Raw genomic sequence first — 13,495 nt, 5'->3', positions numbered from 1 at the left:
TTCATTCAATTCCCGCATGATTGGAGATATTGTGATGGAGGAAATTGTGAATTACACTAGATTATATGTTCTTGTGAAGTTGGTGATCGTATACTCGTAGTCGGATCGAAGAAATATTATTGTATGCAATTATTATGATTTTCAGCATGTCTTGAATTGGAAATATGGAGGTTTCAGAATTGATATGAGTTTATGATGTATAGTATGAGGGATATGAGTTGATGATATTGATTCTTGTTGTGTGAGTTGATCGGTATCGAAATAATACGTCGTTATGCTCCAAAATGTACCGAGAATGAATATTGTTACGTACATGTATGGATTGAATAGAATGTTGATCTTGTATCTATTGAACATTACCATTTCAGATTCATTGTGCCTCACTTCGACTTCGAGACCTCGACATCGATAAAGGTTCAACAAGAAAGGTATAATTCATGTGACTTTGGGGAGAAACAACTCAAATGAGATTCAATTTGAGTTTCCCAACAAAATCACATACTAGATTATATTTATATTTTGAATGTTTATGCCTTGTTTATAGATTATATTCAAGCCTTGAGATAGGAGTCATTGACAGATTTGTCAAACTAGATGTTCGGTAGTATCGTCGCATTGGAGCAGTTCGACTCCATGTGTAGACACTCGATACAGACATGACCGAAATCTAGGAATGAGACGTACCGTTACCCCGATTGGGAGGGTAGGTAACAGACAGCGACATCTTATTCACACCGGGATCCCTAGAGTAGAGTCGAATTGAGTCAGGACATGATTTGATTGATATTACATGCTTATATTGATTTGGTTTCATAGACTATGGAACATATTGCTTTTGATATTATTCATGATAGTTGTTTCATGATTTATATTTTGTTTATGCATGCATACCATGTTTTATACTGGGATTGGTTCTCACCGGAGTTTCCGGCTGTTTTTATGTCTGTATGTGTGCATAACAACAGGTGGGGCAGGATCAGGGTCACGACCGAGATGAGACCGAGATAGAGTGGTGGCTTCGGGCACAGAGGACTGCTAGTGGTTATTGTACTAGACTTGTACTACTTATGATTTGGAGATTGTATGGTATGGAACTTTAGTTTGGTATGGATGTATTAGGACAAATCATGTATTTACGTTTGTTGTAATTAAATAAAGAGAATCCTTATGCTTGGTTTATATACATTTGATTTAAAGTTAAAAGCAAAAATTTGACCCACGTTTTCTAACAACGATCCGATTAATCCCGTAAAGAACTGAGTTAGAGCCCGGGTTCCTACAACAGGTGGTATCAGAGCGATAGGTCCTTTAGACTAAGATAAGATATGATGAGCGGGGTAGATCGAGTCTTCTTCCTTGCTTTTGATGTGCTAGCATGATTTAATGCTTTCCCTATTATATGTTGTATTGTATCTGAGTTGATTTACAGCAAATAATTGTCTAGACTGAATCAGAACCAATTCTGGATCAGAGGTATATGATCAGAGGAGGACTGAGACAGATTGTATAGACTGTGTACTAATCTGTTTGATAATCAGATATGCCGCCTAGAAGAATACCACAACCAGCTGCAGGTCAAGTGCCGGAACAGGGTAGTACGTCCGGTACTCATATGGACGTTACTGCGACACCTATGGAGACCTTGTTGAAGAGGTTTCAATCATTCCATCCACCTACCTTAAAGGGCACGGAGAATGCAGTGGATTGTGAGAGCTGGCTAGACGATATAGAGATGTTGTTTGAGTCTCTTGCCTATACAGACGAACGAAGAGTGAAACTAATCGGGCATCAGTTGCAAGAAGTTGCGAAAAGCTGGTGGTTGACCACAAAAAGAGCCTTAGAACATCAAGGTATCGATATTACTTGGAAAGCATTTAAAGATGAATTTTGTCAATGTTTCTTTCTAGTGTCGTATCGAAAGGATAAAGGGGCAGAATTTGCAAATCTACGACAAGGGCAATTGAACATTGAAGAATATGTTGCCAAGTTTTCTTCCTTGCTTCGGTTTGCACCCCATGTGGCAGGAAATGACGAGGCCGTCGCAGATCAGTTCATCAATGGCTTAAATCTTGACATTTTCACCTTGGTGAACACGGGACGACCCAATACCTTTTCTGATGCACTGAACAGAGCAAAGGGAGCAGAGGTTGGCTTGATTAGGCAGCGAGGGGCCTCCTATAGTGCTCAGAGTCAGAGACCGCCACAGCCCGCCGCCCAGTTTCCACCACCTCCTCCTCGATTTGATAGTGGAAGCAGTAGTAGTGGCAAGAAGGATTTTCTGAAAGCAAAGGGCAGACAATTTAAGAAGTCAGGGAGCAGTTCGTCGAGCTCCAGTGGGTCAAGACAGAGAGGTCCTGGCCAGAGTGCAGAGTATACTGGTGTTTATTGCAGTTCTTGTGGTGGTAGGCATGCCACTGAGCAGTGTCAGGGAGTGATGGGCAGATGTAACATATGCAGGCAGCAGGGACACTTTGCTAGAGTTTGTCCCCAGAGAGGTGCACAGCGATCCCAGAGTGCAGGGTCCTCTGCATCAGTGCCTCAGATTGAGAGACATACATCTGTACATTCATTCCAGCCACCATCTGCACAATCCCAGCCTAGAGCCAGAGGTGGCCAGACAGTGAGCCAACCTCCTAGACAGCAGGCTAGGGTGTTTGCACTGACCGAGGAGCAAGCCCAGGATGCGCCTGATGATGTGATTGCAGGTAACTGTTTTTTTTTGCGGTTATCCTGCATATGTATTGATAGATACAGGTGCATCACATACATTCATATCAGAACGTTTTGCATTGACACATGCATTGCCTGTAGAGTTATTGTCTACTGTAGTGTCTATTTCTTCTCCGTTGGGAAGTGGTTTGATATCTGTGACTACAGTTAGAAATTGTATATTACAATTCGAGGGTCATGAGATTGACTTAGATTGCATTGTTCTTGGTTTGGCTGATTTTGATTGTATTGTTGGGATTGATATGCTAACCAAGTACAGAGCCACCGTAGACTGTTTCCACAAGATCGTCAAATTCAGACCTGAAATGGCAGAGGAGTGGAAATTCTATGGGAAGGGTTCCAGATCTCGGATTCCCTTAGTATCTGCTTTGACTATGAGGAGATTGTTGCAACAAGGAGCAGAAGGGTTCCTTATTTATTCAGTAGATTTACTGAAGCCGAGCTTGACGTTGGCAGATTTGCCAGTGGTTTGCGAATTTGCGGATGTATTCCCAGAGGAGATTCCAGGATTACCTCCAGCCCGAGAGGTAGATTTTAGCATTGATCTCATTCCAGGTACTGTTCCTATTTCGAGAGCTCCGTATAGGATGGCACCGATAGAGCTGAAAGAATTGAAAGCACAACTAGAAGATCTTCTAGCCAAGGGATATATCAGACCTAGTGTGTCTCCTTGGGACGCACCAGTGCTATTTGTACGGAAGAAAGACGGTTCTATGCGATTATGTATTGACTACCGGCAACTGAACAAAGCGACGGTAAAGAACAAGTACCCATTGCCTCGCATTGATGATTTATTTGATCAGTTGCAGGGATCCTCTGTTTATTCCAAGATCGATTTGAGATCTGGATATCACCAGCTGCGAGTACGAGATATTGATATACCAAAGACAGCATTTCGAACCAGGTATGGACATTACGAATTTATTGTCATGCCTTTTGATTTAACGAATGCTCCAGCGGTGTTTATGGGACTGATGAATCGAGTCTTTCAGAGGTACTTGGATGAGTTTGTAATTGTTTTTATTGATGACATTCTGGTGTATTCTAAGAGTATGACTGAGCATGCCGATCATTTGAGAATTGTGTTGCAAATATTGAGAAATGAAAGATTATATGCTAAACTGTCAAAGTGTGAATTTTGGCTGAGACATGTTGTTTTCTTGGGTCATATCATATCTGGAAATGGTATTTCTGTGGATTCGAGTAAAGTTGAAGCTGTGATCAGTTGGCCGAGACCGACTTCGGTGCCTGAGATACGCAGTTTAATGGGTCTAGCAGGGTACTATAGACGATTCATCAAAGATTTCTCCAGTATTGCGAAATCGATTACCCAGTTAACACAGAAGAATGCACCATTTGTGTGGTCTGAGGATTGCGAGTCTAGCTTCCTAGAGTTGAAGAAGAGGCTGACCAGTGCACCTATTTTGATGATTCCTTCAGGTACTGGCGATTTCGTTGTATATTGTGATGCATCCCACAGAGGGCTAGGATGTGTTCTTATGCAGCGGGGTCATGTAATCGCATATGCCTCTAGACAGCTGAAGCCACATGAGACCCGATACCCAATTCATGATCTTGAATTGGCGGCTATCGTATTTGCATTGAAGATCTGGCGTCATTATCTCTATGGCGAGAAGTTTGAGATTTACTCTGACCATAAAAGCCTGAAGTATTTGTTTTTTCAATCAGAGTTGAACATGAGGCAGCGTAGATGGCTTAATCTACTGAAAGATTTTGATTGCGAGATCAAGTACTATCCTGGAAAGTCAAATGCAGCAGCGGACGCCTTGAGGCGAAAGGTATGTTCCTTATCATTATCAACGATAGGTGTTTCAAATATGATTGAAGATTGTTGCTTGTCGGGTTTAACATTTGATACAGCTAGTAGACCTCTACGACTTGCTTCGATTCAAGTTGAACCAGATTTGATTATGCGAATCAAAGAAGCGCAGAGAACTGATCAGAATATTCAGAAGTCGATTCAGATGGTCAGATCAGGACATCAGTCAGAATATCAGGTACATGATTATGTTATGTACGTGAATAACCGTCTTGTAGTGCCAGATGTACCAGAATTGAAACAACATATTATGTCAGAAGCGCACTGTAGTCGGTTCAGTATTCATCCTGGTGGCAGGAAGATGTACAACGATCTAAAGACACAGTTCTGGTGGAAACAGATGAAGTCAGACATTGCCGAATTTGTGTCTAAGTGTTTAAATTGCCAACAGGTGAAGGCTGAGAGAAAGAAGCCCGGAGGTTTACTTCAGAGTTTGTCTATTCCATAATGGAGGAAATGGGATCACATTTCCATGGATTTCGTGACGAAGTTACCTCGATCATCCCGAGGCTGTGACGCGATTTGGGTCATTATTGACAGATTAACCAAATCAGCGTGTTTTATTCCATACAGAATGACATACCGACACGATCAGATGGCTGAGATATATGTCAGAGAGGTAGTCAGATTGCATGGTGTGCCGAAGTCTATCGTATCAGATCGTGATCCACGATTCACTTCTCACTTTTGGCACAGTCTGCAGCAGGCTTTAGGTACGACATTGCACCTGAGCATTGCTTATCATCCCCAGACAGATGGACAGTCAGAGCGGACTATCCAGAATTTAGAGGACATGTTGAGAGCTGTAGTGCTAGACTTTGGCACTAGTTGGCAAGATTCACTACCGTTGTGTGAATTCTCATACAACAACAGCTATCAAACGAGCATAGAGATGGCACCGTTTGAAGCTTTGTATGGCAAGAAGTGCAGATCTCCTCTATATTGGGATGATATCTCTGAGGCACCAGAACTTGGGCCTGATATGATTCGTGATATGACTGAGAAAGTGAAGATAATCCAGAAAAGAATGAAGACGGCACAGGATAGACAGGCAAAGTATGCCAATATCAGACGTAGACCGTTAGTATTTGAACAGGGAGACAGAGTATTCTTGAAGATTTCACCTTTCCGAGGCGTTGTCAGATTTGGCAAACGCGGGAAGTTGTCTCCTAGATACATCGGTCCATATGAAATTCTTGAAAAGATTGGCGATCGAGCATATCGATTGGCTCTTCCTCCTTCTCTATCCGGGATACATGACGTTTTTCATGTATCAATGTTGCGAAAATATATGCCTGATGATTCTCATGTCATTCGGCCTGACGAAGCTGAGCTGGATCAGACGTTGAGTTATGTTGAACAACCGATACAGATTCTTGATCGGAAAGAAAAACAGCTCAGAACGAAGACTATTCCGTTAGTGAAAGTCCAGTGGAGTCGTCATGGCATCGAAGAAGCGACTTGGGAGAAAGAAGCAGATATGAGAAAGAAACATCCCGGACTATTTACATGACGTAAGTAATTCTTCAGTTTTGATTATATTACTTTTTATGTATGATTCGATAGATTGCCTACGATTTCGAGGACGAAATCATTTCTTAGAGGGGGAGAAATGTAAGGCTTGAGATTATTAGTCTTCATTGATGTGATACTCGGAAGATATGAGTATGCATGACATGCAACGGGAAGTATTAAGTGAGATGAGATGAGGAAATATTCAAAATAGGACAGAACAGATGGCGCAAATGCGCGAAGAAATGCGCGCACATGCGCGACAATTCCAGAAGCATCGGCGCACATGCGCGAGATAAGGCGCGCATATGCGCGACACGTCCAGAGACATTGGCGCACATGCGCGAGATAAGGCGCGCATATGCGTGACACCTCCAGAAGCTTTGGCGCATATGCGCGAGATGAAGCGCGCATATGCGCGAGGTGTTAAGATTTGCATTGCCGAGACCAGTAGGTCTCGCGCATATGAGCGGGTGATGTCGCGCATATGCGCGAGACGTGTTGCTTGAAAATGATAACACTTGTCCTTGCCATGCAATATAAGGGATATGTGTCTTCTTTCCTTCCCATTTCAGCTGAAGAATACCGAGAAGCTCCAGAGAAATTCTTCAAAGCTTCAACTCTTTTAGGACTTTGATTTTACAAGATTCAATCATCCAAACGTTAATCCGATTTCGGTTTTGAGCTCCTCTCTTCAAGGGCTACAAGAAAATGTAAGTTTCATTCAATTCCCGCATGATTGGAGATATTGTGATGGAGGAAATTGTGAATTACACTAGATTATATGTTCTTGTGAAGTTGGTGATCGTATACTCGTAGTCGGATCGAAGAAATATTATTGTATGCAATTATTATGATTTTCAGCATGTCTTGAATTGGAAATATGGAGGTTTCAGAATTGATATGAGTTTATGATGTATAGTATGAGGGATATGAGTTGATGATATTGATTCTTGTTGTGTGAGTTGATCAGTATCGAAATAATACGTCGTTATGCCGTCCAAAATGTACCGAGAATGAATATTGTTACGTACATGTATGGATTGAATAGAATGTTGATCTTGTATCTATTGAACATTACCATTTCAGATTCATTGTGCCTCACTTCGACTTCGAGACCTCGACATCGATAAAGGTTCAACAAGAAAGGTATAATTCATGTGACTTTGGGGAGAAACAACTCAAATGAGATTCAATTTGAGTTTCCCAACAAAATCACATACTAGATTATATTTATATTTTGAATGTTTATGCCTTGTTTATAGATTATATTCAAGCCTTGAGATAGGAGTCATTGACAGATTTGTCAAACTAGATGTTCGGTAGTATCGTCGCATTGGAGCAGTTCGACTCCATGTGTAGACACTCGATACAGACATGACCGAAATCTAGGAATGAGACGTACTGTTACCCCGATTGGGAGGGTAGGTAACAGACAGCGACATCTTATTCACACTGGGATCCCTAGAGTAGAGTCGAATTGAGTCAGGACATGATTTGATTGATATTACATGCTTATATTGATTTGGTTTCATAGACTATGGAACCTATTGCTTTTGATATTATTCATGATAGTTGTTTCATGATTTATATATTGTTTATGCATGCATACAATGTTTTATACTGAGATTGGTTCTCACCGGAGTTTCCGGCTGTTGTTATGTCTGTATGTGTGCATAACAACAGGTGGGGCAGGATCATGGTCACGACCGAGATGAGACCGAGATAGAGTGGCGGCTTCGGGCACAGAGGACTGCTAGTGGTTATTGTACTAGACTTGTACTACTTATGATTTGGAGATTGTATGGTATGGAACTTTAGTTTGGTATGGAATATTAGGACAAACCATGTATTTACGTTTGTTGTAATTAAATAAAGAGAATTCTTATGCTTGGTTTATATACATTTGATTTAAAGTTAAAAGCAAAAATTTGACCCACGTTTTCTAACAATGATCCGATTAATCCCGTAAAGAACTGAGTTAGAGCCCGGGTCCCCACAAATGCGATCTCACTTCTCTGCAAATCCGACAACAGAGGCTTTTGAATCATAGAACCCAATTGAAAACCCGACTTTCGGCTCAATGCATCAGCAACCACATTCGCTTTTCCTGGGTGGTAACTAATAGTGCAATCATAATCCTTCACAAGTTCTAACCACCTTCTCTGATGCATGTTCAGTTCTTTCTGTGTAAAGAGATACTTAAGACTTTTATGATCTGAGAAAATCTCACATTTCACGCCATATAAATAATGTCGCCAGATCTTCAAAGCAAAAACAACGGCTGCCAACTCAAGATCATGAGTCGGATAGTTCTTTTCATAATCCTTCAATTGACGAGAAGCATAAGCAATGACTTTGCCTCGCTGCATCAACACAGCACCGAGACCTTTCTTGGAAGCATCTGTATACACCACAAAGTCTTCAACTCCCTGAGGAAGTTCTAACACTGGAGCTGAAGTCAATTTGTCCTTCAATACTTGAAATGCTTGCTGACATTCATTAGTCCATTCAAACTTAACTGTCTTTCTCGTCAGAGTAGTAAGTGGCAAGGCTATCTTAGAGAAATCAGCAATAAAACGACGATAGTACCTTGCCAACCCAAGGAAACTTCGTGCCTCAGCAACTGTCAAAGGAATAGGCCATTTCTTAACTGCTTCAATCTTGGCCGGATCCACAACAATTCCTTTCATGGAAATGATATGACCTAAAAATGCAACTTGCTCCAGCCAAAATTCACACTTCTTGAATTTAGCATATAAATGGTTGTACCTCAACTGCTGTAACACGATCTTCAAATGCTCCCTATGTAGATCTCGAGTCTTTGAATAGATTAAAATATCATCAATGAAGACAATAACGAAACTGTCCAAATATGGCTTGAAAACCCGATTCATAAGATCCATAAATACAGAAGGAGCATTAGTTAATCCAAACGACATAACCAAAAACTCGTAGTGACCATACCTGGTTCGAAAAGCCGTCTTAGGTATGTCACACTCCATTACTTTCAATTGATGGTACTGAAAGGGGATCGGTTATGGTGACCGAAAGCGCAACGGAAGTTAAAAATTTATTTTTCCATGGAATATTTCGGCCACCTCATAATATTGTGTAGCAAATACAGCAAACACCAAATATCATACATAGGGTGTTGAGAAGTTTACCTATCAATCTCAAGGATTGATGTAATGGCTCCAACTTTGTTGTCAAACAACAAAGCTCTTCAAGGCAAGACAATCTACAAGCTTCCTCCTTTGAACACTCCTTGTTCAAAAATCAAGCCCACCACTTGCTAGGTAAATCCCCTCTTAATTTTCACTAGAAAATTAAGAGGATTTTTCAAGGAGAAGAATATTTCTTTCTCAACACTTGAAGAAGAAAAGAAGAGGAAAAACTTATAGAGAAAAAACCAAGAAAATTTCGGCCAAGCTAGTGTAGAATGAGGGAGGGAAGAGTTGTCTTGGTAGTGCAAAAAGTTGATCCAAAAAGTTGCATGCCATGCATTATTTTAATCAAAAGTATTCCCCAACTCTTCACCTCCCAAGCATGCAATGTGACTTGGGCTTGTAACTATTACAAGGCCCATGAACTATTATTTAAATGTCCTAATCATATTTGAGTCCATTTATAGTTTACTTGATTTTACTCAAGCCCACTAGTTAAATAATTATTTCCAATTGGGCTCTACAAGGCCCAATGTTATTTAATTAATTCAACACTTGAATTAATTTAATTATTTGGACTCTACTAGGCCCACTAGTGTTTAATTCAACACTTGAATTAATTTAATTTATTCCATAATAATGTTTATGAAAATCACAATTTTCAAATACATTATTCACTTGGCCTACTTTTAATTTAGGAACACATTCATAAAGTAAAAGTTACATTTCTCTCATAGAAGTCATACTTCTATTTTTCCCTACGCTTATAAACTCATTTATAAGCCGTTCAACACTTTGAACTATTTTACTTCTCAACGGGATCTAGAAAGCTAGTACTTGTGTGGCCCTCAATGGTTCATTGATACAACTAGCCGTGGGTTCACATCTCCATGTAATTCGGACTAAACATGTCCTTATATGAGCATACCCTAATTGTTCCATTTTTACTTATCAACTCCTTGATAACAAGAACGTCAGAACTCAAGTCTGATAGTACCCAACCAATCATGTTAAACGCCTAGCAGCATCGCTTACATGATTCCCTAGGTATCAAATGATAGTGCCTGCAAGAACCATTCAATTATGGTTAGCGTACAGTACGCTCCCTTCAACTCATATATCCCGATCGATTCGACAACCATTGCTATATCGAGAGCTGTCAATGAATCGATACTATGTGTCATGTTGTAGTTGCCTCGATGGTGTAATCTATGAAACCCCTTTCATAATTACCACCATACTCTGATTAGAGATTTCATACTACATACACATAGGATATCCATACCCGAAGGTAAGCGGTGAATCCCCGACTACAATGCATCGACTCCTATATGTTTCGACAAAACAATCAACCTTGCCACCTGATGACCCCATGAGAGTCGGTAAACAAGTCAAAGTGTAATGCTAGCACATAGAGTCTCAATGTTGTCTCGGGTCATAAGGACTAATGGTGTACAACCATAAACTAGGACGTTTCCACTCGATAAATGAGAACCACGTGGAAAGTCCTTTATGGAGGGTTGTTCGGTGCACTCTACCAGGAGCACCTATCTGCATGCTCGGACATCACAATGTCCCCTACCAATGAAACATGGTACTCACATCGCAGATACTAGTCTCGAACTCGTGCGGCCTATATCCTTCTTAGTGGCGGCTGAATCGACTAGGAACTGTTTAGAATATACAGTATTCCAAATATGAGTTTCATGATACTCATCATATGAGCATCTCATATTCTTTCTACTATTTGTATATTCAAGGGCTTTATCTATGCAACTAGTATGGGTATTCAGATAAAGATGTGCCAATAATAATTTCAAATATTATTAAAATAAAGATTGTTTATACATAGAGTTTCATTGTGAACACTCGGCCAACACTCGGCTCGACGGGCACCTACTCTAACAATCTCCCACTTGCACTAGAGCCAACTACCCATATGCCTCAAACTCATTGATTCGCGATGCATCTTGTATAATGGTCCAGGTAAAGGCTTAGCTAGTGGATCAGCAACATTATCTGCGGAGCCGACTACGTCAATCGACACTTCCTCTCTTTCCACAATCTCTCGGAGGATGTGGTACTTTCTCAATACATGTATGGACTTCTGATGAGACCTTGGCTCCTTTGCTTGAGCTAAAGCTCCCGTGTTGTCACACAACACTGGGAGAGGAGCAACTCCATTAGGAATGACGTCCAACTCTTGGAAGAAATTCCTTATCCAAACAGCCTCCTTTGCTGCATCTGATGCAGCAATGTATTCGACCTCTGTGCTGGAATCCGCAGTATTGTCTTGCTTGGAACTCTTCCAAGAGACAGCAGCACCATTGAGCATGAATACAAACCCAGAGGTTGACTTCGAGTCATCGATATCGCTTTGGAAGCTAGAGTCGGAGCCTTCCAATTTAAGTTCTCCACCCCATAGACCAAGAACAACTTATTGGTCCTTCTCAAATACTTGAGGATGTCTTTCACAGCTATCCGTGTGGAAGACCAGGGTTGGATTGTTATCTACTCACTACACTTAGTGCAAAAGCCACGTCAGGACGTTTAGATATCATCCCATACATGATGCTACCAATCGCAGATGCATAAGGAATGCTTGTCATCGCCGCTATCTCTGCATCAGTCTTGGGAGACATAGACTTGGATAGGGACACGCCATGACACATTGGTAGATGTCCTCTCTTGGACTCATCCATCGAGAACCGCTTCACGATGGTATAAATGTATGTTGACTGGGTGAGACCAAGCAATCTTTTTTATCTATCTCTATAGATCTGTATTCCCAATACAAAAGATGCTTCACCCAAGTCCTGCATCGAGAACTTACTCGCTAACCATGTATTAGTTGATTGCAACATTCCTACATCATTCCCAATGAGTAGAATGTCATCAACATACAACACCAGGAATGTCAAAGCACTCCCACTGACCTTCTTATACACACAGGGTTCCTCAGGATTCTTAGTAAAACCAAACTCTTTGATTGTACTGTCGAATCTGAGGTTCCAACTCCTAGATGCCTGCTTTAGACCACAAATAGATCTCTGAAGTTTGCATACCATATGCTCACTTCTGACAGATGTAAACCCTTCAGGTTGAGACATGTAAATCTCTTCCTTAATATCCCCATTAAGAAAAGCTGTCTTGACATCCATCTGCCATATCTCATAGTCATACCATGCAGCTATGGCTAGCAAAATCCTTATGGACTTGAACATTGCAACTGGAGAAAAGGTTTCCTCAAAGTCAACTCCTTGTCTTTGAGTATATCCTTTTGCCACCAATCGCGCCTTGAAGGTCAATACCTTCCCATCCGCCCCAAGTTTCCTCTTGTAAATCCATTTACACCCTATGGGAACAATTCCCTCAGGTGGATCCACGAGATTCCACACTTGGTTCGAATGCATGGAATTCATCTCAGATTCCATAGCTTCAAGCCATTTGGATGAATCGGCATCAGATAACGCTTCCTTGAAGGTCCTTGGATCACATCCATGGTTAGGCTCATCATGGCCCTCTTCAAGAAGCAGACCATACCTCATAGGTGGTCTCGAGACTCTCTCGGATCTTCTAGGAGCTTGTATCTCCTCTCTTGGCTCCTCGTGTGTGGGTTCTACAACTGTGGGTGTCTCTCGAACCTCTTCGAGTTCTATCATCTCGCCTTTTCTATCCAATAGAAATTCCTTTTCCAAAAAGGTTGCATTCCTAGAAACAAACACCTTTGTTTCTTGTGGATGATAGAAATAATATTCAACTGAATTCCTTGGATATCCCACAAAGTAGCATAAAATGGATCGACTATCCAATTTATCTCCCACAACCTGCTTCACATAAGCAGGGCACCCCCATATTCTAAGATAAGAATATTTGGGTGGCTTACCCATCCATATCTCATATGGTGTCTGCCTTTGAATGGACATTTAATGGAATATCTTTCAATTTTAAGTTATAGAGATCGTTTTCAAGTTCACCAGTACCAATCAAACATTCATTCATGTAAATGTTGCAAACACCTTTGCAAAATAAACAAGAATATCCATTTTTATCAGCATAGAAATGGAAATAATGTTTTTTACAAAATTAGGTACAAACAAAACATCTCATAAAATTAACTTAAAACTATTGTTCAACAATAAGTAAACATCTTCAACAGCCTTGGCAGCAACTCTTGCCCCATTGCCCATCCTTAATAAGGTCACACCTTCCCTAAGCTTTCTACTTCTTCCCATCGCCTGCAAAT

The sequence above is a fragment of the Primulina tabacum genome, chromosome 17 (genome assembly GCF_025594145.1).
Source record: "Primulina tabacum isolate GXHZ01 chromosome 17, ASM2559414v2, whole genome shotgun sequence".
NCBI classification, from domain to species: domain Eukaryota; kingdom Viridiplantae; phylum Streptophyta; class Magnoliopsida; order Lamiales; family Gesneriaceae; genus Primulina; species Primulina tabacum.
The sequence above is the reverse complement of the archived record's forward strand: the minus strand, read 5'-3'. Positions refer to the sequence as shown.